The following is a 12,007-nucleotide window of genomic DNA, read 5'->3' as shown; positions in this document are numbered from 1 at the left end:
AGAGTTCAAACAGTAAAAGTCTCAAAAACAGTCCTCAACAGGAGAAAAAGAAACTGCAAACCACACAGGCGAACGCTCAAACGAAGAATGGACCGGTGAACAGCTCCAACGCGGAGAACTCCGATGACAAGGAAACACCAACGTCCAAGGAATCAGGAATCACTTGTCTTTATTGCCTAAAAGCAAACAAATAAATCAAGCCATAAACACTGGACTATAGCCGATGATATTATATTTTATAAGAAAGGGATGGGTAAGAAAAAGGAAATACATCATGAAAATAAGACATTTCAATTACATGTCTAATAACCATATAAACCATTTTTACCAGGGAGGGATAATCCTCGCTTCCGTGTCCTTAATAGAATTGAAAAATTCTTGACGCCATAGCTAGAAATTTTGTATTCTATGTCAGGACCAGAGGCTCTGATTATGCTAGTTCAAAGCTGGTCTAGAACAACAGTTGCAATATCTAGAATAGGCTTGTGATAAAAAGCTTTAAAGGTAGACTCAGAAGACCAGTCAGCCACCTTTAAAATGTCCTCAAGGCGAGTGCCCAAAGAGAACGCTTTAGAGGCCATGGCACTCTAGCCGAGTGGGGACCAAACTGAGCACTATCAATGCCCGCCTCACTCATAAGCCATCGCATCCATCTAGTCAAAGTGGCTGAAGGTACTGGACGAAATGGCTTTAGTAAAGAAATTAATAATTGGCCACCCACATCTAAGTGAACCTCAGCAGTACGTACCTCATAAGCCTTCAGACGTTGCACAACACATAATTTAGGATTACCAAGAAAACTAGGATAAAAAAACAGACCTAGTATCACATTTTGTACGACAAGATATATTAAAGGAAACTCCCTCAGGAGAAAAAACTCTGCCTGACAGGTCCAAAGCCGTAACATCAGAAACACGTTTGCAGGACACTAAACACAACAACATAATAAGTTTTGCAGACAACTGCTTCTTTGACAGGTACTTGTTGGCAGGCCAAGATTTAAAAAAACGCAATACAATGTTAACATCCCAAGGGGAAGAATAACGAGATTGAGGGGGATTAGAAAAACGAATCCCTCGAAAAAGCTTACACACAATCGGCAGCTCGCCAATAGGCTTCCCCTCTATACGAAAATGGCCTGCGGAAATGGCTGATCTATAATTGTTAACTGATCTATAAGCCATACCTGAAGCAGCCAACTGAGATAGAAAATTGAGTATCAGAGAACAATGGGCTGAGAATGTATCAACACTCCGTTCACAGCACCAAGCACGCCAGCGTTTCAAAGTGGCAGAGTAACGCTTGTGTGTGCTAGGAGCCCAGGACTTTGTGATGAAATTCTGAGATTTGCGTGAAAGGCCTGGGGGAGACCAGAGGTTACTGAAATTCTCCATGCCACCAGCTCAGGGAGTGCAATTGCACCAGAGGATGAGGGAGACCCAACGGGTCCAATAACAGGTTCCAACGATGTGGAAGAATAACTGGTAAGGCACATGTTATATCCAGAACCACAGGGAAACACGTTTGAGCCCTCCAAAGGGGAGTCACAAGCACCAATTCTGCTCTCTCACAACGAACTTGAGTCAGAACTCTGGGTATGATCATGAATGGAGGAAACGCATTTCCCAGAAATTAGGACCAGGTCTGCAGAAATGCATCTGTTGCTAGAGCCTCAGGAACCAGACGCCAACTGAAAAACCGATCCAATTGTCGGTTGAGGCGAGACGCAAAAAGATCTATTGCAAACGGGCCCTAGAGACGTTGGAGAGAATGAAATATTCTCGGGTAAAGTCTCCAATCGTTGAAGTCCCGAAGGTAACAAGACTGCCAATCGGCCACAGTATTGCTCTGACTCGGCAGGTACTCCGCAATTACTGAAATCCGATACTGACAGCAGAAGTGCCAAAAATCCTTGGCAATCTCCGCCAGAAGGCGAGAGCTGGTCCCTTCCAGCATGTTGACATATCGGACCGCCGAAATGTTGTCCATCTGGACAAGAATGCAACAGTTCGAAGTTTCTGGAGACAGACTGAGAATCGCTAAAGAACCCACCAAGAGCTCCAAGCAATTGATATGAAGGTCCAACGCCTCCTTTGACCAGCGACCCCCAGTGACTACCGAGCCGCAGCGAGCTCCCTAGCCCCAGCGGTTGGCATCGAATTCGATTACGATCTCCGGAGACAAGCCAAAGATCGCTCTGCCATTCCCGGCCTCCAGGTGATTGAGCCACCAACGGATCTTGGTCCTGGCTTTCAGGGAGAGGGGAACTAGGGTCGCATAGCTGAGGCCTTTCTGAAGATGAGAGATCTTCAGATGCTGGAGGGGTTGATAATGAAGAGGACCCGGAAAAATAGCCTGTATGGATAAGGAAAGGAGGCCCACCATCGGTGCAAGGACCTCAAAGATACCATCTGTTTCGACAATAATGTCCTTAATTCTTTCTTTATGTTCCGGACCTTGGAAGGAGGAAGGATCAACTGAGCTAGAACAGAGTCTACCTGAAAACTCAGAAACTCTATCCTCTGAGAGGGAACCAGGATGGACTTCTGACTGTTGAGGATGAAGCCCATATCCTGAAGGAGGGAGATCGCCCACTCTAAATGGGTCGTCAGAAGGAGAGGCACTGAGCCATGTGGATAATGTCGTTGAGATAAATGATCAGACGAACCCCTTTGGCCTGAAGAAATTCCACCATCTAGCGCATCACTTTCGTGAAGGCCCAAGGGGCTGACGACAGACCGAAAGGAAGAACGTTGTATTCGTAACAACGACCCTGCCAAAGGAACTGCAGGAATCTTCGATGAGGAGAAAAAATAGGAATGGTCAAATAAGCATCCTTTAAATCTATGCGGACCATCCAATCTTTTTCTCTTAGGATGTCTCTTATCAAATGAATGCCCTCCATCTTGAAGTGGCAATAAACTATCCAGCCATTGAAATCTTTTAGATTTAAGACCAGACGAAAACCGCCGCCTTTCTTTTCTACCAGGAAAATCAGACTGAGAAAACTGGAAGGATGTGGAGATTAGGCCACTATAGCCCCTTTGGTTAGAAGCGGCGAGACTTCCAGAGAGGTGAACTCACGATCTTATAGGGAAAAAAACATTCTGGGGAAGGGGCCCATTGAACAGGCGAGCTGTAAAATTCCAGCTTGAAATCCTGAACTGTCTCCAGGACCCAGGTGTCCTGCGTGATCTTGTGCCAGTTTGTGAACAAACAAAGCTGTCCTGCCTCCCAGAATTACCTCTGGACATGAAATAATTCTCACCTGTAGTACTGGGCTCCTGATAGGTGGAGTAGGATCCTTTAGATCTGCCTTTTCGTAAATGATTTCGACCCCCCCACGTGACCTGGTGGGGTAGAAGGTGGAGGTGGAATCCTGATAACCTCCCCAGGGCTGTTGGAAGGAACCTCGCTGGAGGCCTTGATAATAGTTAGGGGTGAAGGCTCACCCTCTGTAATGTCCGGCCCTGGAAAAAAGGGGCCGTAGAACCTTCCTTATAGATCCTTGGGCCTTGTCAAGATAAGCAAAAGTGGACGCAAACTTTGAAAGTTCCTTGAGGAAGGGAGATCCAAAAACGCAGACCCTGCGCTAAGGGTCCTGATTCAGACGATGCTATCAGACAGTTTGGGATCCATTTTAAGTAAAATGGAGCGACGCCGCTAACTGGAAATGGCACAGTTAGTGTTTCCTAAAAAAACATAAGGCCCTCTGAGCCCAACCAACCAGTACTTCGGGATTAACTGGAATACCCGATGCCTTAGCCTGGAATCCTAACTCCAAGATTTTTGTGAGGAGACCTGTAACGTCCAGGAGCTTGTCCTGACAACCTCGCTAGGCACGTTCAATGCCCTACTTCGGGTCTTTAGAGAATTTTTAAAGATATGTTACCAGAGTGGGATCTAACTCTGGCGTTTCCGTAACTTTAGAAGGAAAATCCGGCCTAGGACACTGCGATCTCAACCGGGAACGGACATCCTTATCAAAGCAATGGCGAATATGCGCCTGAACATACTCCGCCACTTTGGAAAGTGGCGCCCAGGAGGAAGACCTAGGATGAACGGTGTCTTCCGGTTCAAAAGTGAGCACCTTCAAAGGCTGCTCAGACTCTGTAGAATGACGGGATTTGGCCTTGCACTTTCGAGGAAGAGGATCAAAGTCTCTATCTGGGCTGTTAGAGGAAGAAGAGTCCAAATCACCTTTACTCTGATCTTCAGGGCGGAGCGACTGCGAGGATGAGTAACCATGCTCTTTATTCACGGCTTGAACGAGTTGTTCAAAGTCAGCCTGGTGAGGGTTTGCTCCCGAACCTGAGCCCGCATCTTGCGAAAAAGGCAGCTCCTCTTGGCTGCTAGATTGAGGGACCCAGCCCTGCTGCTCAGCAAATCCCATAAGTGATGCTTAATGGGTTGAATAGCCTGGGCCAAGGCGACATCAACAGTGTGTGGCACACCAGCATCAAGGGCGTAGACCAAGTCTTGTCCAAACGACCCCACGGAGTCTTCATATAAGGTACCTTCCCCCAGATCACCTTCATAGCGATCCATGTCTCCAACAGAGAAAAAAAAGACCTTAAATGGGCAGAAAACTGCCAAGAGGGACTTCAAAAGAAGTGGGGAGGTAAGGTGCAGTGGTTCTGAATAAGCAGGCAATATATGCCGGAGCACAGATCCAGGCAAACAATTAGGACGTGGAGAGAGGCATGCTGATCAGAAAAAAAAACTTTTCCACAAAAGTGGTAGTACCAGGCAAAGCCAAAGATCAATAATTATTACACACCCAAAACTCACAGCAAGCGGGCGTAAACGGAGAGCAGAGGATTTATTCCTGCAGAAACAAAAATAAACGTCTCTCACGTGTTCTAGAAGCCCCAGGGGAGAATGAGCCGATAGAAAGGCTCACGCGCGCATGCGCAAAGCAGGCACCTCAATAAAACGAGAAAGAGGAAAGCGATGTAGAAAGTTGGCTCTGTATATACTATTTCAAAGTAAGAAATAGTGTCCACAGACTCCAAGGGTTACCCTTTGAGGTAAGATAGTGGCAAAAGCAGATAATTCTAATGCTCTATTTTGTGGTAGTGTGGTCGAGCAGTAGGCTTATCAGAGGGTAGTGTTAAGCATTTGCTGTACACACACAGGCAATAAATGAGGAACACACACTCAAAGACTTACTCCAGGCCAATAGGTTTTTATATTGAAAAATTAATTTTCTTATTTTATTTTAAGAACCACAGGTTCAAGATTTACAGTTAATACTTTAAATGTAAGGTACTTCACTTAGATACTTTAGGAACTTTGAATGAAAGCAATATCACATACAGTCTTTAAAAATGGCAATAAGCTATTTTCAAAGTGGACACAGTGCAAAAATCAACAGTTCCTGGGGGAGATAAGTAAAGGTTAGATTAGGAGGTAAGTAAAACACAAGTCTCAGTCCTGGGGCATAGGCAGTGAACCGTTGGGGGTTCAAGGCAACCCCAGAGTTACCACACCAGCAGCTCAGGCCCGGTCAGGTGCAGAGGTCAAAGAGGTGCCCAAAACACATAGGCGCCTATGGAGAACAGGGGTGCTCCGGTTCCAGTCTGCCAGCAGGTAAGTACCTGCGTCCTTGGGGAGCAGACCAGGGGGGTTTTGTAGAGCACTGGGGGGGACACGAGGAGGCACACAAAGTACACCCTCAGCGGCACAGGGGCGGCCGGGTGCAGTGAACAAAGCAGGTGTCGGGTTTAGTACAGGTTTCTATGGAGGGACCCAGGGGTCACTCTAGCGGTGCAGGCAGGCATAGGGGGGGCTTCTTGCGACAGCCACCACCTAGGCAAGGCAGAGGGTCGTCTGGTGGTCACTCCTGTGTTGAAGTTTGGTTCCTTCAGGTCCTGGGGGCTGCGGGTGCAGTGTTGGTTCCAGGCGTCTGGTCCCTTGTTACAGGCAGTCGCGGTCAGGGGGAGCCTCTGGATTCTCTCTGCAGGGGTCGCTGTGGGGGCTCGTCTCTGGTTACTCACGGGCTTGCAGTCGCCGGGGAGTCCTCCCTGAGGTGTTGGTTTTCTGCAGGTTGAGCCGGGGGCGTCGGGTGCAGAGTGTAGAGTCTCACGCTTCCGGCGGGGAACTTGAAGTCTTTGGAAGTTGCTTCTTTGTTGCAAAGTAGCTGGTTTTGGCTTTGAACAGGGCCGCTGTTCACGGAAGTTTCTTGGTCCTTTAGTCCAGGGCAGTCATCAGAGGCTTTAGAGGTCGCTGGTCCCTGTCGGATGAGTCGCTGGAGCAGTTTTTCAAAGTTGGAGACAGGCCGGTAGGGCTGGGGCCAAAGCAGTTGTCGTCTTCCTCCTTCTCTGCAGGCTTGTAGGTCAGCAGTCCTCTAGTTTCTTCAGGTTTCAGGAATCTGATTTCCTGGGATCTGGGGAGCCCCTAAATACTGAATTTAGGGGTGTATTTAGGTCTGGGAGGGCAGTAGCTAATGGCTACTGTCCTTGAGGGTGTGTCTACACCCTCTTTGTGCCTCCTCCCTGTGGGGATGGGGGCACGTCCCTAATCCTATTGGAGGAATCCTCCAAACTCAAGATGGAGGATTTCTCAAGGCAGGGGTCACCTCTGCTCAGGACACCCCTTAGGGGCTGTCCTGACTGGTGGGTGACTCCTCCTCGTTTTTCTCATTATCTCCTCCAGCCTTGCCGCCAAAAGTGGGGGCAGTGGCTGGAGGGGTGGGCATCTCCACTAGCTGGGATGCCCTGGAGCGCTGTAACAAAAGGGTTGAGCCTTTGAGGCTCACCGCCATGTGTTACAGTTCCTGCAGGGGGAGGTGAGAAGCACCTCCACCCAGTACAGGCTTTGTTCCTGGCCACAGAGTGAAAAAGGCACTCTCCCCATGTGGCCAACAACATGTCTGGTGTGTGGCAGGCTGGCAGGAGCTGGTCAGCCTACACTAGAAGTTGGGTATATATTCAGGGGGCATCTCTAAGATACATTGCACACTGGCATCAGTGTGCATTTATTGTGCTGAGAGGTTTGAAACCAAACTTCCCAGTTTTCAGTGTAGCCATTATGGAACTGTGGAGTTCATGTTTGACAAACTCCCAGACCATATACTCTTATGGCTACCCTGCACTTACAATGTCTAAGGTTTTGCTTAGACACTGTAGGGGCATAGTGCTCATGCACTGTGGTATAGGGCACCCTGCCTTAGGGCTCTAAGGCCTGCTAGAGGGGTGACTTACCTATGCCACAGGCAGTGTGAGGTTGGCATGGCACTCAGAGGAGAGTGCCATGTCGACTTAGTCATTTTCTCCCCACCAGCACACACAAGCTTTGAAGCAGTGTGCATGTGCTGAATGAGGGGTCCCTAGGGTGGCATAATACATGCTGCAGCCTTTAGAGACCTTCCCTGGCATCAGGGCCCTTGGTACCAGGGGTACCAGTTACAAGGGACTTACCCGAGTGCCAGGGTTGTGCCAATTGTGGAGACAAAGGTACAGTTTAGGTAAAGAACACTGGTGCTGGGGCCTGGTTAGCAGGGTCCCAGTACACTTTCAAATCATAACTTAGCATCAGCAAAGGCAAAAAGTTAGGGGGTAACCATGCCAAGGAGGCATTTCCTTACAGCCATGTGCTGTCCTCGCTCTCCTCCTCCCACTCCATACAGAGACAGCAAGGGGTAAGGAAAAACCCCTGCAGAGAGGAAAAGAAGCTCCCCAGGCCGCGCGCTTGACGTGCAAGTCAGTAAATCAAGAAATAAACAAAGCCGAAAAGGAGCGCGGCGTGAGAGAGCGGGAATAATTGCAGTTTGAAATACACAAAAAACGCTCAACGCGAAGCGCTTCTCCAGAACATAAAACAGTAATATAAATGTGGAGACTTAACTGGCTGCGAAGCAGCGAAGAAAGGAGGATCTGTTTTTTAGGAGCTTTTATAGGGCTTGGCTCTATGGTTGTCATGTGATATGGTGTCACAGGATGTGACGTTTTGTTTTGTTCTCTTATTGGCTGCTGAAAATAAAAAGCATGGAAAGAAAAGCATAATCGGAGCCTCCGGTCCTGACATAGAATTGTAGGCTTCTACTCCACCTCCCATGTTGCCATCTTATGTGCTGCTTTTTCCCTCCTACCCTTCCAATGTCCCCACCTGCTCCTAATTTACCTCCCCTAACCATTATATTATTGTGTGCTTTTGCTTACATGGTTTTCTTTTTATTTACAGCTCCAAATTGCATCAATCATTTTGGATTGGTTAATAAAAGTAGGAAAATGGTGCCCACGCCATTCTGAAGACCCAGGCATACGTGGAGAAGCATGCATGTGCCAGCACGCATGTGCTACAGAATGACTAGCTAGCAAAAGCTGTTGCGTCACCATGCCTTTTCTTTATGCTAATGCAGTACATGGAACGGTAACACCGTAACTACGCAACCGGCGCTATATTTGTATTTGGAAGTTAAGATTTTCGGAGGTTTCCCTGCCTGATGCATCGTTTGGTTTGGCTTTTTCAACATCAAAAATATTCATTAAAATATATTTTCTTCTCTATGGTTTTGAGCACCTCCATGTCTAGTTCAGCCATATCTTCGCCCAATTCATTGATGTATTCCCTATGTGCCTCATCTTTACCATCTTAGTTATCCAATCCCTCCACATCAGACAGACCATATTCCAACTCCCTCTCTTTTTTTGCCTGGGTCATAGAGTAGTGTGCCCATTATTGTTTTCCTCCTCTAGGCCTAAATTGAGTGTAGCTGCGATCTTGCAGGTCTTGGACATAATCGACTCCACCAATGGTTGACCTCCAAAAGAAAAACAAGCATTTGCAAAGCAACGGGTCTCGCGTTTGTTAGAGTTAGAGATATTAGTTTTGTAAATTCCTAACTAGACTTTTCTTGCCATAAAAAATAGAAAATGAAAAGTAAAACAGTTGACATTAGGTAGCCGATTCAAAGTGCCATGGCCACCATGAGCTAGAAGGAGAGACACAAAAAGAAAAATATGTTTGGTCTCAGTCAAACTTAACAGCAAATGTGCAATTATCTATGTAACATGGCCAAGGGGGTAACAAAACTGCCCCAAGGAGGAACAAACCTAAAGCATTTACCAATGATAACAAAGGATTTTTGAAAGGCAAGCTCATGAAATAGTGATAGTGGTGGGTGCGCGGTGTGCATGGTTAAAAAACCACAGATAGATTACAAAAGGCCAGAGAACTAGAGCGCTCGACCTAAAAATACTTGTTCACAATATTTTCAGACCCAACCACTAGATGGGAGATTAAATTAATGCAAAGCATGTGAACCTACAAGAGGGTCAGGCTGCAAAAAAGTGAAATAAATTATTCCTCCTTGCAGTCTGCATGAGGACCCACATAGACCTTTAGTTAATTTAGGCATTTGCAGTTTATCTTTTCCCCCAGGAAACCCTACAACATTCTAAGACACATTTTAGGAGAAGGCTGCATCACAGCGACATTCCGTTTGTACTTACGGTGCAGCATATTATGAAACATTTTATAAGACAACGGGGTCTTGAGTCTTTTTCAAATGGTACACTCTCAGCCCTTTTCCTTCAGCAAAGGGCAGATACGGGAGGTATTTAAGTTCCAGCTTGATCTCTTTTTGGATATGACTGAGGTGAACCATGTTTTGTGTTTTCTCGGTCTCCTGATATGTATGGTGAGAGAAGACCAATGATCCCAGGGTCAAGGACTATGTAATGTTACTTGCTGTGATGCTATCGGGGGCAGAGGTTATGTGTAGTCACTCCTTGCGGTGCCACTGGAGGATGTAACGTTGCACGGTATCACTTTTATCTGCCCCCTCTATGTAAAACGCTGCAGCTTGTTTTAGCATAACCCATTAAAGGGAAATCTGAACTGTGAGAGGTTGTCTAGCTCTGAACTCTAGTATTAAAAGAAGGTGGGAGGAGGTGGTGGTAACAATTGCAAGACTTAACAATATGCCTCTTGCTCACTCACCAGTTTTAAAGAATCTTAGTGGCAGGCTACCACCTGCAGTGGTATACAATAGAGTGATGTAAAAGACATTTATACACATCGACACAACAGCTCGACCTAGGTGGAATCAGTGCTACCCACTCACATAAGAGAATTTATCGCAGACAGATTATCAGTGCCTGGCTTATTCAGAAGTTCCTTCTACATATTCTAATGTAGTGGTATAAAGACTGCACTTTTCCTATCCCTTGCAAAGCCTAAATAGGTAATTGTATTTATATAGCACTTACTACCCCTGATGGGGCGACGAAGCGCTGCTCAGCGAGTAGCACGCTACTCCAGAACCCAAAAGGATTAGTGATGGATTAGTATAGGGAATTATGAGAACAGTATTAGTATCAGTTGATTTCAGAAGAGGATATGTGAGTTTGTTAGTAGGTTTGAATAGAATAATGGAGTGATACAAGAGGGGAGAATCCAGAAGTCTTAATTGGGAGTTTATAGTAATAGGATGAGGCCTGGGATGAGTAAAGGCGAGCTGGAGGAGGGAAGAGTCTGTTGAAAGGGGACCGGGAGATCATAGTAGTAGAAGGGGTTTTGGATGAGTCAAAAGTGAGATAAGTGAGGGAGAATTTAGTAGGATTGTGTAGGGAAATGCCACCGTTGGCATGGTTAGCCCCCCACTTTTTGCTTAGTGTTGATGCCAACTTTGATTGAAAGTGTGCTGGGTCCCTGCTAACCAGGCCACAGCACCAGTGTTCTTTCCCTAAAACTGTACCTTTGTTCCCACAATTGGCACAGCCCTGGCACACTGTTAAGTCCCTTGTAAAAGGTACCCATGGAGCCAAGGGCCCTGCGGCCAGGGAAGGTCTCTAAAGGCTACAGCAATTATTAAGCCACCCTGGAGACCCCTCACTTAGCACATGCACACTGCCGTGCAGCTTGTGTGGGCTGGTGTGTAGAAAGAGGCTACGTCGACATGGCACCCCTCTCAGGGTGCCATGCCCACAAACCACTGCCTGTGGCATAGGTAAGTCAGCCCTCTAGCAGGACTTACAGCCCTAAAGCAGGGTGCACTAAACCACAGGTGAGGGCATAGCTGCATGAGCACTATGCCCCTACAGTGTATAGGTCCACTCTTAGACATTGTAAGTGCAGTGTAGCCATATTAAGTATATGGGCTGGGAGTATGTCAGTACGAACTCCACAGCACCATAATGGCTTCACTGAATATTGGCAAGTTTGGTATTAAACTTCTCAGCACAATAAACCCACACTGATGCCAGCGTGGGATTTGTTGAAAAATGCACACTGAGGGCATCTTAGAGATGCCCCCTGTATGTTAGCCCAACTACTAGTGTAAGATTGACTGGTCTGTGCCAACCTGCCACTTTCAGACGAGTTTCTGACCACATGGGGTGAGTGCCTCTGTGCACTCTGTGGTCAGAAACAAAGCCTGTCCTGGGTGAAGGTGCTTCACACCTCCCCCTGCAGGAACTGTTACACCTGGCAGTGAGCCTCAAAGGCTCAAGCCTTGAATTACAGTGCCCCCAGGGCACTCCAGCTATGGAGATGCCCACCCCCGGACACAGCCCCACTTTTGGTGGAAAGTCCAGAGGTAAAATTAGGAAAAACAAGGAGGAGTCACCCCCTCAGCCAGGACTACCCCCAAAGTGTCCAGAGCTGAAGTGACCCGCTCCTTGAGAAATCCTCCATCTTGCTTTGGAGGATTAGGACTTATAGGGATAGGAATGTGTCCCCCTCCCCAAAGGGAGTGGGCACAAGGAGGGTGTAGCCACCCTCAGTGACAGTAGCCAATGGCTACTGCTCCCTGACCCCAACACGCCCCTAAATTTAGAATGTAGGGGCCCCCCCGAACCCAGCTCACCAGAGTCCTGACGACCTCAAGAAAGAAGGACTGCTGAGCTGAAAATCCCACAGAGACGAGAAGGAGACAACAACTGACTCGGCCCCAGCCCTACCGGCCTGTCTCCTGCTTCAAAAAGCTGCAAAAGAAGAGTGATGTGTTCTGCAGGTCCAGCAAGGAGTTCTGAAAAGCCTCCATGAGACTGCCTGCATTGCA

The sequence above is a fragment of the Pleurodeles waltl genome, chromosome 10 (genome assembly GCF_031143425.1).
Source record: "Pleurodeles waltl isolate 20211129_DDA chromosome 10, aPleWal1.hap1.20221129, whole genome shotgun sequence".
In the NCBI taxonomy this organism is placed as follows: domain Eukaryota; kingdom Metazoa; phylum Chordata; class Amphibia; order Caudata; family Salamandridae; genus Pleurodeles; species Pleurodeles waltl.
This window is presented reverse-complemented; position numbering follows the sequence as displayed.